The sequence below is a fragment of the Helianthus annuus genome, chromosome 7, assembly GCF_002127325.2.
Source record: "Helianthus annuus cultivar XRQ/B chromosome 7, HanXRQr2.0-SUNRISE, whole genome shotgun sequence".
NCBI classification, from domain to species: Eukaryota; Viridiplantae; Streptophyta; class Magnoliopsida; order Asterales; family Asteraceae; genus Helianthus; species Helianthus annuus.
The window spans coordinates 9,838,977-9,852,509 of NC_035439.2; positions in this window are offsets into that span (position 1 = coordinate 9,838,977).

The following is a 13,533-nucleotide window of genomic DNA, read 5'->3' on the forward strand; positions in this document are numbered from 1 at the left end:
ATTTCACTGCGAGTTGCCGCTATGGTCCTCGTCAAACGCAAGCTCAGGCTGCTGTTAACCAAGCCCTGCTACCTGCTCCTCAAGCTCCTCAAGCTCCTCAAGCTCCTCAAGCTCCTCAAGCTGCACAGGCCCCGGCAAACAATGTTCGGACCTGCTTTGCATGTGGTGACCCTAACCACTTCGCAAACCGGTGCCCGAACAGGGTGGTGAAACAAGAAGCTCAACAACCCCAGCAACAACAACAACAGCCTCAACAGCAAGCAGCTCACGCCAGAACCTTCAACATCAATGCACGTCAGGCTCAAGCTGACAACAACGTGGTCAATGGTACGTTCCTTGTGAATGGTATATATGCATCATGTTTGTTTGATACTGGAGCCGATAACTGCTTTGTGTCATTTGAGTTTGAGAAACTTCTTAGACGTAAGCGCTCTTATCTTTCGACACCCTTCGAAGTAGAAGTCGCTACCGGAAGAACCATTGCTGTCAATTCTGTGCTCTGTGATTGTACTCTCGAGCTCAACAATCATATATTCCCGATTAACCTCATTCCAATGCAGCTCGGAAGTTTCGATGTCATAGTAGGCATGGACTTTCTTCGTGAAAACCGTGCTGAAGTTGTGTGTTCCGATAAGATGATTCGTTTTGTGCTAGCTAGTGGTGATATTCTATGTGTTTATGGTGAAACTACTGCAAAAGATCTCAAGCTCATGTCCTGTCTTCAAGCTCGCAAATATCTCCGCAAGGAATATCGAGCCTTCTTGGCCAACATTGTTGTAGCAGAGACGGACAAGAAAAAGAAAGTTGAAGTCAAGGATGTTCCTGTTGTCCGAGAATTTCCTCAGGTGTTCCCTGATGATCTTCCTGGATTACCCCCAAATCGTGATATCGACTTTCGAATCGACCTTATTCCAGGAGCCAACCCAGTGGCCAAAGCTCCGTATCGACTCGCTCCATCTGAGATGCGAGAACTCTCAAACCAACTCCAAGAGTTACTAGAAAAAGGCTTCATTCGCCCGAGCACTTCTCCATGGGGCGCACCAGTCCTTTTCGTCAAAAAGAAGGACGGGTCGTTCCGAATGTGCATCGATTACCGGGAATTGAACAAGCTGACCATCAAGAACCGATACCCCTTACCAAGAATCGATGATCTGTTTGACCAACTACAAGGTGCTCAGTGTTTCTCCAAAATTGATCTACGTTCAGGCTACCATCAGTTGCGGATTCAAGAGGAAGACATACCCAAAACCGCTTTTCGAACCCGATACGGCCACTACGAATTTGTTGTCATGCCTTTTGGTTTAACCAACGCACCCGCGGTCTTTATGGATCTGATGAATCGCGTGTGTAAACCGTTCTTAGACCGTTTTGTCATTGTATTTATCGACGATGTCCTGATCTATTCCAGATCGAGGGCCGAACATGCGCAGCATTTGCGATTGGTTCTCGAGTTGCTTAAGGGAAACCAACTCTACGCCAAATTCTCCAAGTGTGAGTTCTGGTTAGAGGAGGTTCAATTTCTGGGTCACATTGTGAATAGTCGGGGTATACACGTTGATCCTGCAAAGATTGAGGCCGTCAAGGGATGGGTTACGCCAAGGAATCCGTCAGAAGTTCGCTCTTTTCTCGGATTAGCCGGTTACTACCGGCGATTCATCGAAGGATTCTCAAAGATTGCTGTACCGCTTACCTCCCTTACTCATAAAGACAAGCCTTTTGTGTGGGGAACCGCGCAGGAGACTGCTTTCCAAACCCTCAAACACATGCTGTGCCATGCACCAGTTCTTACACTGCCGGACGGAAGCGATGACTTCGTTGTCTATTGTGATGCTTCAAACCTTGGACTTGGCTGTGTTCTCATGCAACGAGACAAGGTTATAGCTTACGCATCTCGACAGCTCAAAATCCACGAGAAGAACTATACAACCCATGACCTCGAGCTAGGCGCAGTTGTCTTTGCCTTAAAGATTTGGCGACACTACCTGTATGGTACAAAGTGTACGATCTTTACCGATCACAAGAGCCTACAACATATCTTTAACCAGAGGGAACTCAATATGCGTCAACGCCGTTGGGTAGAACTTCTCAACGATTACGACTGTGAGATCCGTTATCACCCAGGCAAGGCGAATGTAGTTGCAGACGCCCTCAGCGGAAAGAATTACGTGATAGGTGTTCGAAACATCCAGGCTCAGTATAACCTCGAAGCTCTCATCCGCGAAGCACAACACGCTTGCTTTAACGAGCGTACGTTGAAGAAAGAACGAATCTATCACGATGGAACCCAACTCGTGAGCAAAGCCAACGGGATATTCTATTATCTGGACCGAATCTGGGTTCCGAGGAGGACAGATTTGCGAAAGATCATCATGAACGAAGCCCACAAATCCCGATATTCCATTCATCCCGGTGCGGACAAAATGTACCAGGACCTTCGCTACAAGTACTGGTGGCCTGGGATGAAAAGGGATATTGCTCTATATGTTGGTAGCTGTTTAACTTGTGCAAGAGTCAAGGCTGAACACCAAAGACCTTCAGGCTTACTCGAACAACCGCCGATACCCGTATGGAAGTGGGAAAGCATAGCTATGGATTTCATAACTAAGCTTCCGACCACGCCATCAGGTCACGACAGTATTTGGGTTATAGTCGACCGTCTAACCAAATCAGCCCACTTTCTGCCAATACGAGAAGACTATAAGGTGGCCAAGCTAGCCCAAATCTACACCGACGAGATCATTAAGAATCATGGTACGCCTCGAGACATCATTTCGGACCGCGATGCTCGGTTTACATCGAGATTGTGGGAAACTTTTCAAGCAGCTCTTGGTACGACGCTGAATTTGAGTACCGCATTCCACCCGCAAACCGACGGGCAGACTGAAAGAACGATTCGTACTATTGAAGACATGCTCCGTGCGTGTGTTATCGATTTTGGTGGTAGTTGGAGCAAACACCTACCGTTGGTCGAATTTTCGTACAATAATAGCTATCACTCCAGCATCGAAATGGCACCTTTCGAAGCCTTGTATGGTAGGAGATGTCGCTCGCCTATTGTATGGCACGAGGTCGGTCATTCACAATTGACTGGGCCCGAGATTCTGCAAGAAACGACTGACAAGATCCACCAGATAAGGGAAAACTTGGTAAAGGCCCGGGATAGACAAAAGATGTACGCCGATAAACGACGCAAGCCCCGCGAATTTGCAGTTGGCGACTACGTGCTCCTAAAGGTATCACCTTGGAAGGGAGTAGTCCGATTCGGCAAAAGAGGGAAACTTGCGCCTCGATTTGTTGGACCTTTTAAGATTCTGGAAAGGATCGGTAAAGTTGCCTACAAACTCGAATTACCGGAGGAACTCAGCAATGTCCACCCGACTTTCCATATTTCAAACCTTCGAAAATGCGTAGCCGACCACGACGCAATAATACCACTCGACGATCTTCAGGTCAATGAGACGCTACACTTCGTGGAAAAGCCTGTTGAAATCATGGACCGACAGACCAAGCAACTCAGACGCTCTCGCATTCCTATTGTAAAAGTACGATGGGAAGGCAAACGAGGCGCGGAGTTCACTTGGGAACTCGAAAGTGACATGAAGGCCAAGTACCCGCAGTTATTCAGATAGATCTGAAGCATCAAATTGGTAACATCACACGGCGATGTACGGTTCTCGGCCTAATTTCGGGACGAAATTCCCTAAAGGAGGGGAGACTGTAACACCCCGTGTTTTCCAAAAGTCAAAGTCAAAGTCAAGTGTTGACTATTATTGGAATTAAAGATTAATAAAGATTAATTTCATTTTAGTTTCATTTTGATTTTCGTATTATTTGGAGTAAGTGTTGTATAATCAAACTAATCGGCCGATAATCGAACTGTGAATCAACAACCGACTGTGAATGATAGGAAGTAACAATGCAATAAAGCTAGTCAATCAATAATCAAGCTAATCGAATCAATCATCAAACTCGAGTGTGGGAATTTTAGTACTTTTTATACGTGTGTGTGTGCCTTATGTGTTACTTGTGCATGTTTACTTTTATGTTAAAGTGTGTGGTGAATCAATCAAATCAAACAAGACTCAAAGGTGAATCAAACTCAATGGAAATCGAACCCGAAATGGTTGTAAGGATGCTTGTATGTTAGATATAGTAGTTAGGACTAAAAGTAATTTGATTAGGAATTCTATCATCCTCAAATCATCGTTCATCGAACTCGAAATATCAAAAATCGTCGCGAAACACTCAAAACCAGGCAAGCCGATCGAACAGGGCAACCTGATCGAACAGGCTAGCCGATCGAACAGGCTGTTCGATCGGACAGCTGCTCGATCAGGGATGCTGTTCGATCAGCTGACCCTTTCCCCTTTTGGAAGCCTATAAATAGGGCTGTCCTTGTCAAACTTTCCACTTTTGGAAAAGCTCTGACCGACCAGCCTCTTCTTCTCACTAAATCTCAGATTTCTCTCAAACCGGTAAGTATTTCGCTCTAATCCTTGTACGTTTTTGTTCATTAATCGATTCTCCATCTTTCTATCTTTCAAAACTTGAATTTCAACCATGAAATCACCAAGATCTAGGTGTTCTTGAGTGATGTCATCATGGTGTTCTTGGTGTTCATCAAGAACTTCATGTTCTTGACTTCATTCAACCATGAATAAGCTAGATCTAACCGATTTCCACATCAATAACTTAAAATCTACCAAAGATCTTAACATTTCACGGTGGAAAAGGATTGGAAGATGGGTTTTCATCTATCTTTCAACTCTTTTACACTCAAAAAGATGAAAACGAGACTTGAACCGATTTATAAACCATTCCAAGCAAACACATGGTTCAAGATTCGGATTCTACCGAGAGATGTACCGATTTCGGGTTAAATGTTAAACTTGGGTTCCAAACCGTCTCTGACCGAGTTTGGGTGATTCCTGTTCGAGTCAGTAGGCTAAGGGGAGACTTCAGTTTTGTGGTTCAACTCGTAGTCAAAAATATCTCTAAAACATCAACAATTAACGGGAATAACCAAGTGTTAGGTGATAGGTTAACCGAATCGAGAAGCTGGCCGAACGGCTAGGCTGTTCGATCGAGCAGCCCAACCGAACGACTACGCCAGCCGATCGGCTAGGCTAACCGATCGACTAGCACTTAGTCCCACCAACTCACAAAGTGTAGTATTGACGAGGTACTGTTCGATCGACTACGCCACTCGATTATAATCATTACTGCTCGAATCATGAGATACTCTACTTTAAAACACTTAGACTTTTTGAAACAATGGAATGTCACCCGATCGAGCATGCTAACCGATCGAGTGACATCTTGCCAAGTCTGCAATGCTAACCGATCGGTTGGGCTAACCGATCGAACAGCTGTTCGATCGACCAACTTGAAAGGTAGTACAAACCATCATACACAAACACATCCTTCACATCAAAGGAAGAAACAATCCACTTGAAGGAACCAGCCGTTCGAGCCAGCCAGCCGATCGAATGGATGTTCGAACGGACTTTCAAACCAATCGAACAGCCCACTCGATCGAACTGCTGTCCGATCGAATGGCCTACTCGATCCAAGTACATTGTTTACTTTTTCCGCGTTACTCATCGTTGTGTTATCGAACTATTCAGGCTAACCTATTCTCAGTGCTCCCTTCAATCCACGATCAACCACTGTGAGTATACTCGACCCCTTTTTGCTTTCAGCACTTTTGGGTGTTACATACGTAATCTATCAAATTCACAAACAACACAAACTATTTGAACGCTAACCTATTTGCATGTATTACTTGTCTAAATGATTGCTGTTTATTATGTTTACACGTGGAGTGCTATCTACCTGCTTTAGCAACGTAGTACTATAGTTTGGACTCAGCACCCGTCCACACGGGGGTTGCTAAGGACAATTACTTGCATGGATTACGGTGGTAATCATGTATTGCGAACTGTCTCGGACAGTCAACTCGAAGTCGTTGGTATCGATGGTCCCATGTTGATAATTTACATGCATCGTTTGCCCTTGTGTACGTGCTTGGTTATGCGTAAACTATTCGAACTCTATATGCTATATCAAACTTGTGTACTCACCTTTACATTATATGTATTGACTTTTATTTTAACGTATGTGACAGGTGTTTAAGCTTCTAGCGTGCTAGTGAAGCGAGGCAATAATAAGCTTCTAGGAGCCTGTGACCTTAGGACAGTGTCCACGTACCTGCTCCAGGGCCATAATTATCTGTAGATCTTGTACTGGCACCTGTAGTCAGTAAGATTTACGGATAGCCGTCTAGAGGTCTTAAAACAATATTTAAACTCGGTCTGTAATAATTAAGAATTTGAGTTGTCGGAACAGTTCCCATATTGTTTGGTTGATTTCTATGATAACTTGTTATTATTTGGGACACGGTATGGGACGTGTTATATAACTGAATTGTATGATAGTTGTTGTGGAAACTTCTGAACAATCTGTTTCGCTCAGTGCCGCGCCCCGATGATTCCGCCATCGGTTGGGGTGTGACATCAAAGTTCTTGAGATACACACATTCTTGAGTTTTGTGATTATCTTTACCACAAATGGTGCAGCTTTCAGCAGATACAATGATGCTTGTTTTGTTTATATCATATGCTTTTAGATGAAAACAATCTTTTGTTAGATGATTCTTCTTTTCACAGAATTCACAAAACAAGTTTTTGATCTTTTCTCTTTTCTTCCTTTTCTCAGATTCCTTTGCAACAGAGTTTTGAACCTCTGTTGGGATATCTTTGATAGGAATGACCTTTGCTTTTGGAGCTTTTACACCATCAGTGGTTGTGAAATCCATTGGTTTGAAATTTTCCATGATGTCACACTCATCAGACCATGTGGGTTTAAATTGGTATTTCTCAATCTCTTTAAAAGTTGAAGATCCCATAGATCTTTCTAGAGTAATTTTGTTACCAAGTTTGTCAGTTATTTTAACTTCTTGGCCATTTTTGTTGGTTGGTATTATTTCAGATGACACAACTTGTTTTTCAGCAGTGCTTACAAGTTCATCATACTTTCTATGACCTATACCAAACTTAACATTGCTTTTAAGCTGATTTTCAAGCATAACCTCATATCCTTTACAGGATTCTACCCATCTTTCACAGGTGATCTGGGTAGACTCTAACTCCTTTTTGCAAACTTGGTATTTTTCTACCATAGTTTGGAGTTGAGTTTTGGTTATGCTCTGCTCTTCTTTTAAACTGCTGATCACTTTATCTTTTTCAGCCAATTTGTTTCGAAGTTCTTTTAATGACTTTTCAAATTTTACTTCATCAGATAGGATTTTGTTCCTAAGGTTTTCATTTACCTCTTTGATGTTAGCAAATGCAATAATACATTTGTTTGAACACAGTTTTTCAAGAACTTGAGGTGATACCTTAGCAGCAGCTATCATGGCACAGTCACATTGATAATCTCCTTCTTCATCAGCTCTAACTTTTTCCTCAACATCTTTCTTCTTTTCTTCTTCCTTTTTGTCTTCTTTGGACCAGGGGTCAGACAATGGTTCAAGTAGGATTTCTGAATTTTCTTCCAGCAGTAGTTCACCAGCAACTGCAGTAACCACTACTTCAGCAACTTCATGTACTGTTTCAGCACTTAGCTGTTCACCTTCAGTTTCAACCCCTTCTGGTATTGACTCTAATGACATCAAACATAATTCATCATCAAAAGTATCATTAGAAGCATAGAGAGCAAAATTTTCATCACCAATTTCATCAGGCATGCTGCTCCAATCAACAAAGCCCTGTGTGAAAAAGCTTTGCTGATCTGGTTGTGTCACTGTTGGAGCAGCTTGTTGAGGTGCAACAGGTTGCACTTGTGCCTGAGGAACAGGGGCCTAAACATACTGAATTTGTGGAACAGTGGTTTGAACATAATGCACAGGCACAGGGGTTGCAGCATAATGAGCAGTGTTAACATGTGCTGCAGGGGCATATTGGGTATAATGCACAGTGTTTTGTTGGTTTGGTCTAGGGTTTGAACCAGGGTGAGTAATTATGGGACCAGTGGTTTGACTCCTACATTCCCTAGCAAAGTGACCTAACCTATTACACTTGTAACACTTGATTTTTGACTTATCCAACCCCACCCTTAAATCCCCATGAAGCCCTGGGAACTTTCTCCCTGTTCTTTTATAGAATTTGCTTGTTCTAACACTAAGCAAAGCCAGTTGATGCAAGATGTCCATCTCTTCTAAGTCAGTGGGATCAAAATGTTGCAAATCATTCAGTTCAAAGCACAAGTTATCTGACATCTGGTTTTCAGTATTTGCAGTGAAAGCATAATTTGCAGAGTGAAAATCAGAGTTGTTAAAATTACCCCCAGCAGTTATGTCAATAAAGTGATCATAACTCTGATCCTTACTGCTGCTACCAGATTCTTCCTGACCAAATAGAGTTGTGCTGCCAAATGAATAGTCATCAGCAACTTTTCCAGACTCTTGCAACTTCCTTTTCTGGTTTAGCTCCCTTTCATAGGTCAGGAGTCTACCATGGAGTTGGGTCAGGGTCAGATCTTTGAACTCAGCTGAATTCCTGGTGACAAAAGCAATTGTGTCCCATTTTTCGGGCAGTGATCTAAGGAACCTGCTATTTTGGGTTGCATTTGGAAATGTAACATTAACAAGCCTCAGTTCACTGATGAGACAACTGAAACGTTCAAATTGTTGGGTTAGTGATTCCCCTTTGATGTGACAAAATATTTCATACTGCTGATTCAGAATTTCCCTGTTGTTTTTGATAACCTCTTCCGTCCCCCCAAATTGTTCCTTCAATGCATCCCATAATTCCTTAGAACTGTTACAATGTAACAGCCCAGCATAGATTTCATTGGGCAATGCAGAAGCTACGATGCTAAATGCTTTGGCATCTAGTTCGAACTTCTGAAAGTCAGATTCAGTATAATTTTCAGTTGGTTTAGGAATGAACTTTTTGGTGTCCTCAGCACTTGGCACCATAGGAACATGAGGACCGAAAACAACCGACCTCCAACATCCAGTGTTCTGTTGAGCAAGGATGTGACACATCCTTCTCTCCCAGATGTTGTATTCATTTCTTTTAAGCATAGGAGGTTTAAAAAGCGAGCCAATGTTATTCTTATCATCTTGAGACTGTGACGACATCCTGGTTGTTTTACAGGCACTGATTAATCAACTTTATCGGTGATTAAACCTTGCTCTGTTTTTCAACACAACGAACAAACTATCAGTATCAACGATTTCGAGCTGAAGTATTTACGTCAAAATGATTGTTAAATCAAATTTGACTGTCCAAGCTTTGATACCAATTGTTAGGATCTGAGTTTGGATTGATTGTGATTTGTGTTTGATTTAGATGAACAATGAAAGAGTAATGCTGCGGAAATTAAATGGAAGCAAACTTTTCACAATCAAACAGAAGAAATGCTTTCAATCATACATTTTCAACACAGAATCGAATGATTAAATTTATTTTAAACTCTGATTACAATGCATGTATGATTCGCAAACTCCCCCTCAGCCCGAGCTCAGTATTTGTTCATGCAGGAAGAATGATGGTGAAAGAGCTAAACAGAACAGTACAGAGCACTGTTCTATTTATAGGCACTAGCAAACTACTGAGCATCTAAGCTGACGTCACCATGAAAGTGACATCTAACCTCCTAACAAACTCTTAACAACTGACCTATACAAACACTGCTATGCTAACTACTTATGTTACAATTCAATACATAAAGTAAGCATAAATTGCTGCTGCATCCTTCCACTGCTGTGAACCCAGCAGTACTTGTCATGATCAGCAGTGCTTGAAACAAGGCAGTAGATTGAGCAGCAGAGCTTTAGTTCTTCAACAGACTTTGACTTGAGCAGCAGCTGTAGGTCAGCAGTTTGCATGATCAGCAGATAGGAGATCAGCAGATGTTGAAACCACTTTCAAGGGGAAAGACTTGCAGCCAAACATCTGCTTATTCTGGATCTACTGTTCTGATCCAGTTTTGGCTTTCATTATGTATTCCTTTGGTAGGGTTCAATCCCAACATTTGTTGATATCCTACTGATATCATAACATATTTAAAGCATAATAACTTATGGAACTTGTACATGGCTCATCCGGTTACCCGTTATGCTTATACGCATTCGGCGCGGTTTATGTAACTAGTTTGCATAAATTAGCCGAAACGGGTTAAACCTTACCATTTCAACTTCAAAATCCAGAATGTATTTAGTTTACCCATTTTATACAAGTCTCCGTACTTGTTGCGTCTAAATCACATTCCAATCCGGTCATCGCTTAATCTAGCATTTCGTGTCGTAAATCTTTCTTTAAACTAACCGGTCTAAGTTTACAACTTAAATAAGACCCGTTAGTAATCTAATAGGTTAATAAAACCTTCGTTCCAGATTAGGAGCCCCGGTAAAAGCTTCTTGCACTAGTTTGATTAGATTATACGGCTAAGTAAACAAATCTCGCATTTTAAAGCTCAGGTAAATACTTTTAACTTATTTTCCCTTATACGGGCTTGAGATACGGTAAATTATTACTGCTTGGTCAGGTATGGAATTATTTAATCGGATTATGATTAATAAATTACATAACCCGTTCTAATCTGTATTGCTTGATAACATAAACATTGGGGGTTAATGCGACCGTGTCCTGGATATCCTTGTCTCATTTAATTGCAAATGGCCATGACCTAAGCACGGGGTGTAGGCATACACCTATCAGATGCAATATGGTTTCTTTTCCCCAAAAATGGAATATGTAGGATCGTGTGCTGACCCGAACGAGTCGTTCAGAGGCTTTCTCCTTGGTTTCAGGTGCGGAATAACAAGAAACTAAGGTAGAAACAACAGGCAAATCACTTTTAACTACTTGTTTATTGATTTCAAACGTTTACAGATCAAATCTCGCACCGGCAGAACCTCGGTACGATTTCTACACTTCGTTCTAACCGTTCCAACTGGAATCGCCCTAAAGGTATTTATAAAGATCTGGACCCGCTTATTGGACAGGCCCAATAAGCGGTCCACACATGATGTTCGTATTGGCGATCCACAAAAGCGGTCCAACCATGTCACATCAGCGGCCCAGAAAACTACCACATGAGCGATCCATACATGTCCGTTCGAGCGACCCACAAGCCTAATGGACTAATGAGCGGCCCAACTATCTTAAACCTATACATTTTGACTATTTCTCATATTTCAAGCCCAGATCTAACGTTCTAAGAAATTGACTCGATACAAGACGTAATCAGCAGATGTAGTGCACCAACAGACTCCCCCTCAGATGTTGATGGAGTCGACTATCGAGTCACAACAATGCTGTCTTCAATTCTTCAGTCTTGATCAGTCTTCGGGCTTCACTCTCTCTTTCATTCTATCAATCTTCAGGAACTCAGCCTGGAATAATATCTTCTTCAGGAATTCCTTCCTGGAATCATATGCCTGGATCATTCTCTGGCTCTAACTTTCATCAGACTCCCCCTATCATCATGCTGGGATCTCTGTCTGGAAATCGTTATCACCATTGAAATCAACTCCTGGCTTTCTCTGTTTAAGCTTTTCTCTGGTTCTGATGAGTCTCCTGGCTATCCGTAGCAACAGGATCAGAAACCTGCAAATCTCAAACACACTATCACAGACCAATACAATTTGTAATTCAATTTAATGAATCAGCAAATCATATAAGAAAAATTATGAAGATCAAACTGTAGGTTACCATTCAACTTATTCATCAAGTTAATGAACCAAATTTGCATTTCAAATCTTCACAATTTAACACTCTCAAACCACAAGTTCAACATGTTTAGCACTTGAAACGTCAAATATCAGTTCTTCACACTCTGTTGTCGAAAATCTTTTTGTAATTTTCAAATATCAAACAAAAATACAATATTTTTGGATTTTTGAATTTATATAAAAAAAACAGAAATGAACACTATTTTTAAGAGATTGTGCAAGAGGATCATATCGGTTTTTTGAGACATATCACCAACACCGTTGATCTTGATTAATCAGCAAATGTTAAAAACAAATTTACTTCTGATTGTCAGTATTGTTGTCCACTTAAACCTCTACACAAATTTTCAATTGATTCAAGATACGTATTTAATGTATTAGCACTTAAACTTATTTGAGTGTCCCACCTCTTGAATATACTCCCGTATCCAGATCCCAATATTCTGATCTACAGGTAAGTATAACTACAAATGATATCTGTATATAAATTAGGGAAAAAATGCGAGAACTGAGGGATCTCAGGTCAGAACTTCCGTTCAGCAGAGAGATATCAGTTTCGACTTAGCAGTGGGTCCCCTTTAGAGGATCTTTTCAGCTACAACAACTGATCATCAATTTTATTGTCTAATCTGCTGAGGGCTTTATGCTATGTTTCAAGCATATGAAGAAAGTATTAGCCAGGGACTAGGTCAGAACTACCGTTCAGCAGAAGTCCCGGAATAATACCCCAGACATCAATTGAGTACAAGAACCTAGTATTCCAGAATAAGAAACCTTTCAAACGAGATTTCAGGGGTTACCTATATATCCAAGTAGTGTTCCCCACAAAATAAGTAAGTTTTGATTTTATGTTTATATCTCGAATACAATTTACTAACTGTGTGAAGCCTACTGACACATCATTAGTAAGACTTGTTTAAAAACAATTTTGTCTTTACAAATCTCTAGCATGCTGTGATAATCCACCGATGTACTATCATCTCCTCTTTTTGCAGCAAAACTCATTTTCATTTTTCAATTTTTTTAAATTTTTCAAAATTTTAATACTCCCCCTAAAATCAAAATATATTTCAATTTTGATTTTCTGAAGAAAAAAAATTGAAAACAAACTATACAAGAAACTTGACAACATTATGTGAATTACCTCAATTCACCATTCTCGTGCAAAAACAATCAGAACTCCCCCTCACAACAAACTATTTTCCCATAATGATTTCAAAACACTTAAGTTTGTTTCAATCAAAATGGTTTTTCCGGAAAAATTAGTTTGTGTTCAAACCATTTGTAGATTCGGGGTTATCTCTTCATCTTGTTTTCTTCAAACCTTTTAAAGATTTAACATTTTCAGTTTTAACATAAACCATTTGTAGAAAATCAAGTACAACTTAATGTCCCTGATTTACCACGTACGAGGCGAAAAATCACCAAAGTGAAATTTCTCAAGAAATGTGCCGATTCATGATCCACGATACCCTCTTGGGATCTCCGGCAAGTCAGGTTTTTCTATTTAAACAATTTCACCCAAGCCTGACTGACCTTGGGTGATTTTGAATTCTTGCTCAACAATGGTGGAAAATTTGCATCATCCATTGCTAAACTAGAATTCTCAACTTTTACCTCAACCAATGGCTCCTCTGGTTTTACCATACCAGAATCATTGCCTGCAGGTGGCTTGTCCGACTTTGACCTGTCAGATTCATCGCCGACCTTTTCCTTCTTCTTCCCTCTCTCTTCTGTCCTCAGATTTGTATCTGATGAATTCGTCTTGCTTGTTTTTGTGGCTGAGGGAG